The 14,884-nt window shown below is 43.3% G+C and overlaps 1 protein-coding gene across 2 annotated transcripts in view; it reads right to left on the reverse strand.

Annotated features, from left to right (window-relative positions):
* Positions 1 to 14,884, reverse strand: part of BTRC (beta-transducin repeat containing E3 ubiquitin protein ligase) — a 1,268,207-nt gene that overhangs the window by 487,303 nt on the left and 766,020 nt on the right. The window lies entirely within an intron of this gene.

Consider the following 14,884-nt stretch of genomic DNA (forward strand, 5'->3'; position numbering starts at 1 on the left):
GAAGATTTGCTGGTGAACATGATCCTAAATGGGAATTTGACTGGGCATTGTTACAATACAAAAGAATGCTCACATACAGGCCACAGAAAATCTCAGACAAAAAAACGTGGAGACCAACGTATCCACAAGAATGCACAGTAAAACGGATGTATTGTAATGCTCTGCATTATAAATGTAATTTACATTGTGGTACATTACAAGGCATTGTTTGTTGAAACTAACACATTTTAATTTACCCAACTGTAAATATGATCACGGAAAAATCTGATATCTGGAAAAAAACATCTCTGAATTTATGTTTCAAGGTGGACATTTTTAATCACTGTAATCACTGCTAATTCAAAGACAATTATATATCCCCAGGTCAATAATGGTTAGTTTTTCTTGAGTCACTGGTAAAATCATTATATGTTCAATACTGCTTATATGATAGCAAATAGTATATTAGTATATTTTTGGCATGTTACTAATGTTTATTTAGCATGTACAGAGTACATTTGTTTGAACGGATGGGGTGTGTATTTTTTATATTAACAATGTTATGCAGAGCACCAAATATAAGCACGCATTTTTGATGGTTACTATTGTGTTGAAGGAGAAGGGTTTCATGGGAAAATGTCCCTTTTACTTCATCAGGAATAGTTACATCAGCTAAGATTTTGGGTTGGGCCTAGCTCTTTACGCATTTTTTTTAATAATTCTTTTAAAATTTGAAATGGCAGGCGTTTTTCCGCCAACGTACTTAGGAATATTTTGTGTGACTCTCTTATTACTGCACCCAATACCTAATTGAAAGTGCTAGGTAGTGCCTTGATTTGCTTAACCGTTCTTTAACGGCTGTGTCAGTCGCAGAGAGAGAGTGATGATGCGCTGAGGTTCTTTTCACAAAGTTCCTCAGAGTAAGAGTTCGACTCCTACAGCATCCAGAGAAATAGTTGACACACTTCCAATGAGCCCTGAGCTGAGTGTGCCCTTTATTACAATAAATAAAAATGTATATGTTTTATAACTGGTATCCACTCCTTGATGTGACATATGCGGCAGGGCAGAGTTCTCTATTTTTTCATGTCTTATTTTTAAAATGAAAATTTAAAACACAAGAAATTGAAAAGGTACAACATTCTATTTTTTTTTAATTACCTTTTTTCAGTACTCTCACAGTTTTTTTTATTTTTAAATGTTTCACTTTGAAGACTGCCTTGTTATGTACTTTTCTTCCTTGGCAATGACCTGTTGTTTTTTGTTTGTTTTCTATGATGCTCTTTTCAATTTTACAGTAATTTGTTGATATGAATAAGTTACTTACCTACGGTAACACCTTATCTGGTGGAGACAGTATCTAGCCGCAGATTCCTTACTTTTGAGTTCTCACCAAGCGCCAATCTACAAATGCAGAACCCAGTTTGCAGAACGGGGAGGATCGGTAAAGAATCTGCGGCACGATCCTGTCTCTACCAGATAAGGCGTTACCGTAGGTAAGTAACTTATTCGTCTGATACACATGGCCATAGATTCTTAACTGATTCTTAGCTGGTCTGTAGTAAGACAGAGTAACCAACAATTTTAGGAATGTAAGTGAGGAAAGGAAGACGCTCCACCAGAAGGACTGTGGTGAAGTCCATAGGGAGCTGACCCAGTAAGACATTGAAAAAAATGAGAAACGTTAACAACGGCAGAGGAATAAAGATGTTAGAACAATCCACAGAGACATAATATTATGTAGCTCCCCCGTTGGTATCCAAACCATGGCTGGACAGGGCTGAAGGACCAAGGACAACAGCCAATGCCACTGAGCCAGAGCTCCTAGCTGTAGAAAACAAGTATGTGAGCTAAACCTGCCCTGTGAAGCAGAGGAACAAGGAATCTCAGAACACATCCATGAAGGATAGAGCACCAACCAATGCTTTATCAGAAGTATGGCGGAAACTGCAGCACATTCCGTGGAATAGACCACTCTTGTTCGGCAAAAACACTTCTAGACAGAAGGTAACCCTCTGACACTATCTATTGTAGAAGCCACAGAGGTGGTAAAAATAAATAATTGCATATGCAGCCCACAAGTTAAGGTCCGGATGGAACACAAAGAAAAGCTCAGTGACATAAGCAGATGTCAATACAAGTATCAATTTACAGATGCGTACGCCCTTTGGAGAGACTCAGCACAACAATGACTTGCAAATATATGTATATACACACACATACATATACCTATAGATATACATATAGAAATATACATATACATATATTACACAAATACATGGGCCATAGACCAAAGCTGTGACATGATAGAAATCGTTCAGGGTCTCATCCAGAAGCAAGGGTAGCAGGTGCACAGCGTCATTCGGAATTCCACATGGAATGAGAAAATCAGCTCAGAACACAAGCGGTATTAACTGACCGCAAGGCTGAAGAACTGGTGGCAGAGAACATTTTCTGATTAGGGATTCGTATGTTTCTGATCAGGCCCATCCCATTAGATCCCCAGTTTCAGTATAATATTAAAGCGAGATTATGCCTACCATAAGTATCAGTATTCCTGAACTCCCTGTCCGGAGGGACATTAGGAAGGATGCTGAGGTCAGCGGAGGCTGCAATAGCCTGCCTGACAAAACTGTGTGCAGTAGGCTGCTGGAGAAGGCAAACTGGGTCCCCGGGGCAGGGCGGTGTCTATGTGCTATAGACCAGTCCACAGGGGCCCCTGTAGTGCGCTTAGCTCAAAACTCCAACAAAATATCATAAAAGGGAAGCACAGTCTCAACTCCTGTTTTTGCCCTGATGAAGCACACCATTCAATGGGTCAGTGGCCACCTCCACAGAAGGGAGCTGCATTTCCAGAACCACAGATACTCTCCTGAGCAGCTCAGGAAAGGCAGAGCTTACTTCTGTAGCGAGGTCAGGAGGGAAAAAAGATCGGAAGATTGGGAGGAGTCAAGTCCACTAGCCTCACCTAGCCAATAGATGGGGCTCGACAGTGTCATTAATGGGCTGAATAATGAATGAAAGAATGAAATGAAAATGATTTTTATAAAGCGCATGTAGCTGCCCTGGGGCGTCCAAACCCTGCCTATTCTCCAAACACCTGTTCTCCCATAGGAAAAACAGGAAGGGGTTCCACAGAATTTGGAGGAAAGGTGTCCGAGGTGAACAGCACATCCGGCACCACCCCTGACACTGTCCGGCATCGGTGAGGCAATCCTACAGTGTTGGAGAGATGCCGCAAAAGATGCTGATGTTGGAATTGGCTGATCAGGCACTGGTGTCACAGGTGGGAAACCCTAAGGGCTGTGCCCCGGAGTCAACACAGATTGGACTATGGATCAAAAGGGCCTAACTGAAGCCGACAGGGACCCCACCAGAGTGGATTCAGTCAAGGCTACTTTGATCTCCTTGGGGCTGAAGGCACACTAGAAGCAGGTGAAGACCCACAGATGGCATCTAGGGAGGAATGGAATAGTACTCTGTATCTGGTTCAGTATTGCCCCGACTCCAGGGAAGGGAGGGAGGCATGGGGTAGACACTTGCCCCAACTCCTAAACTGGAAGTCGGGAAGGGGTGTCGGAGATGCAGAGCGTACATAGCGAGGTCGGTAGGGTCCTGACTTAGACTGCTTGCATCTCAAATTACCTTTGGACAGTAGCGGCCGGTGTTGTGGATGAGTGGAGGCCGGGTGGAGGAGGGCATAGGATTTGCGTAGGGTGGCAAAATAAAAAAACTAATTCTCCCAGCACAGGCTCCCAGACTGTCCTGCGGCCAATCCTGAATATGCTCTCAAGCATGAGAGCAGCTTCAGGATTGACCTGAGCGTCTTCGATTTGCACTCACATACAGACTGGGAGTCTGTGCCTGCTCTCTCCAACCCAGCTGCTTCACTGAGCAGGACGGTTTGGCTGACCTGAGATGTCAAGTAAAACCATCATGCGCACTGAAGGCTGCGTGCACTGCTCCTCCAGTCATCCCCTGGCCCGCCCCCAATACTCGTCAGGAAAGGATAAATAAAACTAGTATTTATTATTGCTTTATTTTTCCTTTCCTGCTGTTTTGGGGAGCTAGGGGATGGTAAAGCCCCTCCGCCATAGCAGAGAAGATGCTGCTGCCTTTGGTCATTGAGCTCTAATGATGTCCACGAGAAGGACTCTCATGTAAACCTGTAACAAAGTATTAATAATGTATTGTGATACTCATATGCACCACATTTCATATATTTTATAGATGGGGAAGCTTGACTATGTGTTCTACTAATGAGTAACTCGAGTCTGACTTAAAATGGCTGCTAACGCTGGAACATGTATTGCGCATGCCTCAGCTGCATCTACGCAGAATTACGTCTTTACGCTTATAGGGAAATTTCTGCTTCCGCGCAAATGCAGCTAAAATGGCCGCTTGGAACTCACATGCTAAGCATCTGCTTTGCTGACACTAAAATGAGTTATATACTAAATGCTAATGCATGAAGAGTCTTTATAAGTATATGGGATTAGAGTAGAGATAGGAGGTATACAGCTAAATCATTTTATTTTTAAATTAATACTTTTTCTTTTGACCTCTCATTTAGTTCGTCTTTGGGCCTCTGAATGATGCTAAAAGCCTGCACCCCACGAGGTTCTTCATGCGTGCGCAAAGATGGCAAACCAGAAACAGTGATGTCAAAGCTTGAAACTCGTCCAAGGACGTTCTCGGTACATGTCCTGGAAACCAGCTGAACATCCTGAAGAATCAATGGACAACTGAAAATTGTATACATTGTTGTCGATAAAATTGACAATATGGGTGGGAAATATATCTTGGGAGAACAAATTAATGGGTGGGAACTTAAACCATTGAACTAAAGAAAATTAATAAAACTTAGCATGGTGTGATGATCATTCCCTCAGCCTGTCCAATCAGAAATAGGAGTTTCATAAAGTTGAAACATTTAGGGGTGGTACATGCCATTAAGAAAGTATAATTGAGGTAGTTTAGTTAGCACAGTTGTGGCAGTCGCATCAAGAAACGCTGAGAGACAGAGATGCTGTCCGAATGCTGATCGAATATTTGAAGAAGCAGACTTAGAATTCTAAAACCAAATTATTAGAAGAAGATCGCAGAAGAATCGAGAACGTAAATTATTAGAAGAAGATCGTGGAAGAATCGAGGAGGAAGTTAGTGTCAGAGAGGGGTGAGACACAGGCGTCGAATCCAGAAGAGGTCATCTATGCTGTCCTGAATCCTGTCCTAATGTCCCTGTCACCTGTTCTTTCACAGACCACCCATTAAACTCTCTGCCAGAGGGTTCTGATTTCACACCATCCTAGGTAAATATATCTTGGTGTATTTGTGTCAATGTACTTCTCTCTCTATCCACTTATTCCTGAGTTACTGTTGTTGGGATAATCTCATTGAATTAGAATACTACATTATGGTAAAGATCTTACTTCCTTGGAAAGATGGAGTTAACACTGTAATTTGTTTTACTCATATGATATAATTAGATAAACATTTAAAATGTTCCTGAGTCTGTGGTTATTTTAATGGGGTAAAAGATAAATGAACCTTTGTCATATCATCAATTACTATTCAACTAAATAGGTCCATTGACTTAAAGAAAGGCTTTATGATCAGTGAAAGATTAGAGAAATGATAGGTAACTCATCTAAATTAAAGCATTTATAAACATTGACCCCCAGTGGTGTTAGCCAGCCTATATGAGTGAATATGTATATGGGCCCAGATGAATGTATGGTGATAGATTTTCGCAAGTTGGTAGCCCGCAGGATCAGAACCCTGTAGAAATAATTCAAATTATTTGTTCGTTTTAGGCTTTTTTATATGAAAAGAACTTAATTGGTTGAAAGAATTCATACCTGATTCTACAGTTTATTGGTATAGATTCTAGATGAAGGTATCTTTGGAAAATGTTCACCAAGGCTGCTGTTTTCCGTTTTTATTTCTTCTGAGGAATCAGGTGTTTCTTACTCTAAGTTTACCTTTTGAAGTTTGCCGTACTTGAACGTTGGAGCAAATAGTATACACAAAAGTGTTAATTTTACTTAATTATTGGAGGTTATTTCATGTAGGACCAATTTATAAAATGTTTTTCACTTTGTTACTATTGTGGAAGACAGATGGCACTCTTCATTGGGGCAGTGGCAGCATGGTTTGTCATCTTCTCACCTGATAGGTATCCCCACAAAATGGTAGTTTCAGACCGTTATTGCTTTTTCAGTTTTTCACCATATTTCAATGAAATTGTTTATTGCGATATGCAGTTATGTTCATTTCTATGTGCAAACTTTTGGAAGAAATTTATTTTTATTATGATGGCATAAACAATTATAGTTGTCGTGAATATGTATGCTTGGTCTCCCATAGTGCATGGGAACATTACATGTTCCACTTTGTATATTTTTTCAAGCAATTAATTGCCTACAATGTTTATAATGGTATTATTGTATTAAATAGTTTACAATAGACTGAAAGCTTGATTTTTAAGTGGATTGTATATTTTATTGTCAACTTTATACTAAAGGCAAATGTACTAAGGTAAGATGATGTATCAATATGCAATGCAGTGGTAGTTTACATAGTGGTAAATTACAACATGTTGTAAATGATTTCAATGCAAAAACCACAATATAAAGTACTGCACCTAAACTACCATGAATTAGCAAATGACATTTGTCTTGGAAGGCCCTCATTGGTAGACCCATAGAATACTGAGAAGACACCTTGTTAGGTGGTTGAGGGTCCCCAAATGAGCATAGCGGCCTGCACCTTAGTCACAATAAGCTTTGCTCACTCACAGGAAATGTCTGGTATAGGTTCCTGTTACCGAAGCATGACAGGTTCCATCCAAGACGTTTTATTCCCCTGTAAAACTTTCCCCAGTTATTATTTTGTGAAATCTGTGTGGCGAAAAAACTATATCCAAAAGAGATGTGCGCAGCATTTGGAATGCTATATTGGACACGAAAAGTTGTTTGTGCCCACCCATTTGATATTTATCTACCTCTCAAAATGAGCTACCAAGTGCAATCATGGGTCTTCTTAGAGGAAGGATCAAGGAACAGGATTGGCATCAAGTACACTTGGTGACCCGAGAGTGGAGGGTGCAGTTTCATCAATGGCAAAGTTATTGTCGGGCTGTTTTTAAGTTTGAAGTATTTTTATTGAGAAACAAAATGACAAACAGATGTAGAAAAATAGCAGATCATGAGATGCCTTTAACCTATAGCCAATGCATTAATACTTCCTCACCCATGTGATCTTGATCCTCTGTAAAATAGAAAAATGAAAGACGAAAAAGAGCCAAGCGGAGAAAAAGAAGTAGATTAATTTAAAAACTTTAAAAACATGGCAGATAATGGATTATATGATGTAAAGGTTATACACGACAATTGCTGTGGTCTTTAATTCTAGATCCAACTGATGCCAAAGACAGATCTTCTCACAATTTTTGTCACTCATTTGTTTTCATCCCAGTTTTTCCAGTGGCACCAAACAGATTGTTAAAGGTGAAGCAGATGTATACCATCAACATTTAATTGTGAATTTTGTGTGCAAGAGTTGACACAGGAATATAACAAAATTCTTTAAATATAAAGTTACATTGAAAAAAATGTCCTGCTCCTTATGAATTTCATCACATCAAGAGTGAAGTATGATGCAGCAGCAAGAATGTGGGATGAACTATCAAAACAGACATTTAAAATGGAAGCAAAGGAAAGAAAATATTCTAACGTAATGGAAGTCAAAAGTTCGATCAGGATGGATAATTCGTTTTCCTTGAGATAGTATTGTCTGAATTTTACATTGCGAGCCCTTTATAGTTTTATAGTTACAAAATCTTATTGGTACGTATGTCACATATGTAGCAAAAACTAACCACAAAGTAGCAGAGTGAAGTCCATAAGACAATAGTTTCACCACAACAGTAAGCTAGCCCAGTAGTATCCCATTGGAGCAGAGAACTTGAATTATTTGACTGGAACAATCTTACTGTGGGATATCAGTCTCAGTAACGTATTGTGACCCCCTGATTCACACTATGAGGTACAGGGACGCCATAGTGAACCTGGAGGGACATTTATTTAACACTGATTCAGCTTCTGATTTGAAAGAAACTTGGGCTTGCATTTGCATTGTATTTCGCAGAAGGTGTCTGCATTATTGATGTTTCCCTTGAGGTAGGATAGGCCCTGTGATTCTAACTGGTTCAATATCAATTGTACCAAAGCTCTATCAAGGTAGAAGGAAGCTTTGAAGAAGGTTCCAGAGACGAGGGCGCAGTTATGGCTTGCCGCAGGGCCTACAAAATGGAACTTACTGCAAGGCCAGGCTAAGAGAGAAAGCCTGGGACTATTTAGCCCAGACTTGTAAATTTGTGGATAGTTCTCTGTTTTGGCAGGTAATAAACTGCCCTGGTCTCATTAATGATAATGGTCCCGCTATATGCCATTACATATCTAAGGGTCAGTGGGTGGCATATATTGAAGGGATTCACGAGGGTGATTCGGCGGGAGAAAACACTGTTTTGGGAGGATTATTCGTAGGAAAACCAAACCTCTTGTTCATGCTTGAGGAGGTGAACAAGGGTACTCAGGCACCATTTCGTAATAAGGCCACAGGACCCGAAGGGATACCCCGATCTGTTATTGGACGATATGAAGCTCTTGGCCCAGTGTCGACATTATTTTTAAATGTTGCTGTGAAAGTGGGTTTCCTTGCCAATGTGGTCCACTGTTATAATTGTCCCTATTTTCGAAAAGGGGGAAAAAGATAGCCCCCAATGCTATCGGCCCATCTCTCTGATTGATGCAGTGGTAAAGGCTATGGGGAAGGTGGTCCTTGATAGGCTGAAGGGGTGGGCTGACGGGCATAATATAATCTCGGATGTCCAATATGGTTTTAGGCAGGGTAGGTAGATCAGCACTCAAACAATGCCTTAATCTTCATTTGGCAGCCAATAAATATACAGTGGCTGGGGCCGAATTAATCTACCTTGCCTTCATGGATTTAACATCCGCATTCAACAGGGTTAACTGAAGGAAACTGTGGTACTTGCTTCTTGGTTAGGGGGTAGACCCAATATTGTTCATTTGTTGAGTGATCTGCATGCCCATACAACAGCATCAGTTTGATATTTTCAGGGCTTGGCCTGCTCTTTGCCCTTTGTTACTAGCAGAGGGGTGCCGCAGGGGTGTATCCTTGCCCTCTTTCTGTTCACACTATATGTTAAGGGGCTGGAACAAGCACTACTTTCTGTGGGGACCGATTACCCAAAGGCTGGGTCGACATCACCACCGGTCCTCTGGCACGCCGATGATGCGGTCCTCATGACAAGGATCACCGTGGGCCTACAGTTGTTAATGGATAAGTTTGTTGATTTTATTGCCAACTTGGATATTGTGGTTAACTTTACCAACTCTTATGTAATGGTTTTGGGCCCAACAAGCACTAGATCGAAAACATTGGTGGCCAAAGTCCCTTTTCTCATACCTGGGGGTCCTATTTGATTGCAATATAAATTGGAAGCCTCTGGTTGAAAACAAGAAAATGGAGCTCAGTAAAGCAAATGCTGTAGTTTCTAGATTCACGCAGAGACTAGGGTCTTGCAAGCCCAAAACCTTACTCAAGGTGCATCAGGTCAAGTGTGCCACCAAGGTCCTACATGGCAGTGAGGTGTGGGGATACACAAGACTTGACAACATCCGGTCTGCAGAATGTTTTTTTTAAAGCAGGTGTTGCAGGTTACCCAATGCACACATCACTATTTGTGCATAACGAATTATGTGTCCAGTTTATAGGTGATATGATTGCCCTTAGGCCATTGATATGCTGGGTCACGGTGTGAACGAGAGAGGAATCTCAGCTAAGCAGATTGATTCTCAAAGATTGTCTATCCATGGATCAAGCCACCAAGATATATTACTGGTCCAAGGAAAACGTGTATTACGCCATTATTGAAGCTCTTTAACTTTAGGCAAGTCCAGCTGGTCCTGCTGTTTCTCCAGTTATTATCGAATGATCGCATCATTTTCAAAGTGTCTTGATGTTTAAAGGCTGTAATAAAAGTAAGGGATACCATGCTTGATTAAATAGGTTGTTTTCTTTGCTTCTTTTAATCTTTGTAATTTGTGGGTGGTCTGTGTTACACTTATTCCCTAGCTAATCGCTTTCCCTATCCCTAGGTGAATGAGGGAAGGGAAAACTAATACAGACTCCTATACTCACGATCTAAACAGGCTACATTTTTTGGCACATACTCTGCTTTATTGATAATTTGACTAAGGTCTAGCATGTGATTGTGCTCTCGCAGGAGAGTGTTCTGGTGGACTGGTTATTAACCCCTTCGCTGCGGCGGCTATTCCGCCGCAGCGCTAAAGGGGCGGGGCGGCCGCGCGGCCGCCGCATGCTGGTGACAGAACCGCTCCGTCACCAGCTACAGTTGAGCTGTGCTGGTGACGGAGCAGTTCCATCATGACCCGCCCCGCTCTTTAGAACGCCCGCGCAGGCGCGAAATCAGCGCCGCGCAGGCGCGGCGGCCGGGCCATGACGGAACCGCTCCGTCATCAGCACAGCTCAACTGTAGCTGATGACGGAGCGGTTCCGTCATCAGCATGGAAGGGGTTAAGGCTGAACCTGGTTCCCAGTTCCAAATTCAGCAGCTCTGACCATAGTGCCACATCCTCTCTCCCACTGAACACCGTAATGTCCCACTGAGAAAAACTCCCACTGTCTTCAACTACAACCAAATTGTTACCCGCTATAAACACCTGGATGCAGCTCAATTTAAATTACGCACTAGACAAGAGCAATATGCGGCCTACAAAAAATTTTTTTTTAACAACATCCTGGGAAAAACACTTATAGGGAATTCAAAATTTAGCAAACCATTTAATTATGCAAGCAGGAACAACATGGTTACCTTAATGCTTTTACACTCACTATTCAGTTATCAGTGAGTGCTTTTGCCTGAAAAGTTAAGGACACGACTACAGGGCCCTGAATGGACCCATTTCAATGGCCATTGCTTATATCCTTACAAAATGTAAGCAGTATGGTAAAAAGACCACATCCCTGGACGCAGAGCCGCAGCACACATTTTGTTTTCTAATCCACACATTGCAGTACCTCCAGGATTGGTGCACTAGTTCCAAGCCTGGGGAAAACAAAGACAAGAAAACAAAAATAGCGCTTCACTGGCAAACTCTGTAAAAGTGGTGCTAATGTGTTTCAGTGTGAATAAAATCAGTTTTGACAGGTTGCTACCACTCTGTCTTACTTTATTTAGTAATTTTTCATTTTTTTGTCCTTTTATTCCCAATGCTGCACTTTGGAATTAAAAGGCAACATTTCCAGCAAAAGCGTCTTTTTTTTGGATCCATTTCACAGGGAAGCAAATAAAAGAAAGGAGAGGAAAGAGAGTAAGAACCCGGTCTTGAAGTCATGGTTTTCATGGGTGTCCGCAGGGGGGGGGCAAGGAGGGTTGTTCCAGGGGGGGGGGGGGGGCAAGCGCCCCTCATAGCCCCCCCCCTGCGGACGCCCATGTTCCCTTCTGCTTTGCCTAGCATGCATTCACCACTGCATGCATTTTCGAGTATAGGTAGACTTTTGTTCTTCCCTCCTTTCAGATCACCCAACACCCCACACCCCATTGCCCTTAAAAAGCACCAGGTGTGACCAAACCTTTCCTGGCCCATCACAGAACCTATTGACTGGAAGTTGCAGTCCCAGGTAAAACTACGTCGAATTAACGTCTGCCTAGGCATCTGTGCTCTCCGCCTGGTAATGTGCCAGTCCTCGCTTGCGTACTCTTCCCACTAGAACATGGATTTCAGAGGTGGAGAACCCCTAGTTCATCCTCTGTGGGCCTGTAAATTCCTTCCTTACAGACCCATCCTCCTCAGGCTTCCTACGTCCCATTGTCCGCTTGGTAATGACGGCAGCTTTTTTCCTCAGCTTGTCAAGAGCAAACAGTAGCTCATCCTTCCTGTTTACACTCTGCCCTCCTTTCATGCCTTTCGTCTTTTTCTACAGCTTCCTTTCCTTTGAACCTCTACTTCTACATTACAAATGTATCAAACCCCTAAGCACATGCTTAGGAGTATACCATATTATGAGAACAGTTAGGAAAACAACGCGTGTTTTGTAATTAAAGGTGTACCCCACGACTTCTTCAGTGCTAAAAAATATAATAAACAACAACCTCATATAACAACAAGGATGCACCAGTGTTGCGGTGCTGTTATATGAATCCTTCAATAGTGATAGTATGTGGAAACCCATGCGTAAGTTGTATCTTCCCATATTTACTAACCAATATCATTTCAGACATCTTTTAGACATGTTTAAGCTAACAGTGGTGCAGAGTCTCGAAAGGCGTGGTACATTCCCAAGTGTACAGAGATCCAACTTGTGGCATGAAAATCAACTATGGCATTGCCCTTAATCTCCTTGCACACCTGTCTTTTCTGTGAATGGCAAATCAGTTCAGTCCTGTACTCAGATATATATATATATGTATGATAATTAAGAGCCATGTTGAACCACGATGCCCGGCAGGACAAATCACATTTATGGTATTATTCCTACCTTACAATTGCTGCTCCCTCGCAGAAGACACTTCTATGAGTGAGTCTAGGTAAGTTTGCCTTTTGTCTATCACAATCTGGCATCCTGGTTTTGTAGTTTAGACCCCAGGCTCATGCTAATCGAGTGCGGTCTTGGACCCAGAATGGTGCACCAAACGCACTCTTCTTAGTGGCAGTGGCATACTGTCCCTATAGTTTGGTTTAGTTTCGTTTACAGTCTTATATAGCGCTTGAATCACCCTCTGGAGGGTATCTCGGCGCTTGCAAGAGGCAGCAGACGGTAATGGCAGTGGGCTAGTCTGGTAACAGCGCTATTTTCAAGTCTTTCCTAAAGTTCCAATGGTCCGGACATTGTCTTAGGCGAGAGGGAGTTGATTCCATATCAGTGGTGCTTGGTATGAAAAAGACTTGCCTCCAGTTCGTGCCTTTTTTCTTCTGGGGATCTTAAGTAAGGATTTGGAACTTGATTGCAGAGCCCGGCGGGAGGTGGTGTGGTGAAGCCTACCCTCCAGGTAGGAGGGTCCATTTCCCCATATTGCTTTGTGAGTTAGGCAACAGATCTTGAACTTCACACGCTGCCGTATTGGCAGCCAATGTAGTTGGTGAAGGAGAGGGAGTGAGGCTGATCTGTGGGGGGTATTTAAGACTAAGCGAGCAGCAGTATTTTATATCATCTGATGGCGGTTTAATGAGGACTCGTTGGCTGCGATGAACAGGGCATTACAATAGTCTAGCTTGCTCAGTACTAGGGTCTGAGGCAGGGTCTTTCTCATGGAGTCGGGAAGATAGGGGAAAACTCTTCTCAGTAGGCCCAATACGTGGAAGCATGAGCCGACAGTATGTGTTACATGCTTTTTCATGGGGAGGGTCTGTTCGAGGTACACTCCCAGGTTCTTAGCTGTGGTAGCGGGAGTTGGGCCGTTTCCCAGTTCTGGAGGCCACTAGTGAGGTGTCCATAGAAGTGGGGCGTCTCCGAAGAGCAAGATCTCGGTTTTCCCGGCATTCAGCTGGAGGAAGTTGTTTTCCATCCTTTGTGTTATTGCCAGCATGACCGACGAAAAGTTGGATTGGGCTGTCTGAGAAGCTTTGCTGAAGGAGAAGGTGAGTTGGGTGTCGTCTGCGTAAGGTATTGGACTACCGGAAGTTGTAGTCTGCTTGTCTGTTCTGTAAAGTTATATAGGGAGAATAAACTGGGGATGTATTGCAGGGGGGAGTCAGGGAGTAGGCATCGTGAAGGGCGTCTGGGTCGTGTCAGCTACAGTCTGTAGTTGTGGCATGGTATTGTTTAAGGGTTATCAGTTGGACGACGTCGCTAGGTGCAGTAGACAGTGCAGTGTCTAGCGGAATACTCATACATCAAGTGACAGTCCGGGCCATGGGAGCTGTGTTATGTGTGCTCAGTGGCGAGGTTTGTGCTGCCAGGTTCATAGGGTCGTATTGAGAGGTGCCTGGATCTGTGCGCGTGTGCGATTGTTTGAACTGGTGGGAAAGCATGGCCCACTCCAATGATATGGGGTGTTTTCGCAGACCCTTTGCTTTCTCCTCCCTCAGGGTCTCCTCCTCTGCCTTTGCCCATTTCTATACCGCTCCCACACATGCCTCAATCGGGGGGCACAATGCGGCTCGCCAGTTCATGGCGATGCATCTTTTGGCTAGGAGTGCGGCTAGTGCCGCGAAGCGGACTTGCGCTTTGTGTGTTTTCGGTCTTCGGAATAATCCTAGGGCGATTGCGTCCCACGTGTGCAGATCTGTGAGTCCTGGGAGTTCTTTATTTGTGTCGAGGATTGTGGACCAGTATGGATGCAAAGTGGGGCAGCTCAATAACATATGCTGGAAGGGCGCGTCTGGTGAGCGACATCTGGGGCAGAGAAATTGGGTGTCTGGGTAGAATCGCTGCAGGCGCGCCTAAGTTTGATACGCTCTATGCAGGACATAAAACTGTACATTTTTAAAACGCGCATTCCTAGACACTATCTTGGGGAATTCCAGCACGCCTACCCACTCCCCGTCGTGTAGCTGTTGCCCAAATTCGTCTTCCCAAGTGGCTCGGAGAGCATGCAGTGGTCTATTAGCCAGTTATCTTATGGACTTATACAGCCATGTAACCAGGCGTCGGCCTGTACCCATATACAGGATGGTGTGTATGACCGGCTCGCCAGTAGCAAGGTCAGAGTGTGGGCGGTAAATTTCTATGAGCTGTCGTGGGGTTAAAAACTGCCCCGGGGGAGATCATTTTTCTCCATGAGCCGCTCGTGGGGACGGTGCTGCCCATCTGTGAATAGTGCCTCCGCCTCGGTAATCTCACATTCCGTCCA

The sequence above is a fragment of the Lissotriton vulgaris genome, chromosome 5, assembly GCF_964263255.1.
Source record: "Lissotriton vulgaris chromosome 5, aLisVul1.2, whole genome shotgun sequence".
In the NCBI taxonomy this organism is placed as follows: Eukaryota; Metazoa; Chordata; class Amphibia; order Caudata; family Salamandridae; genus Lissotriton; species Lissotriton vulgaris.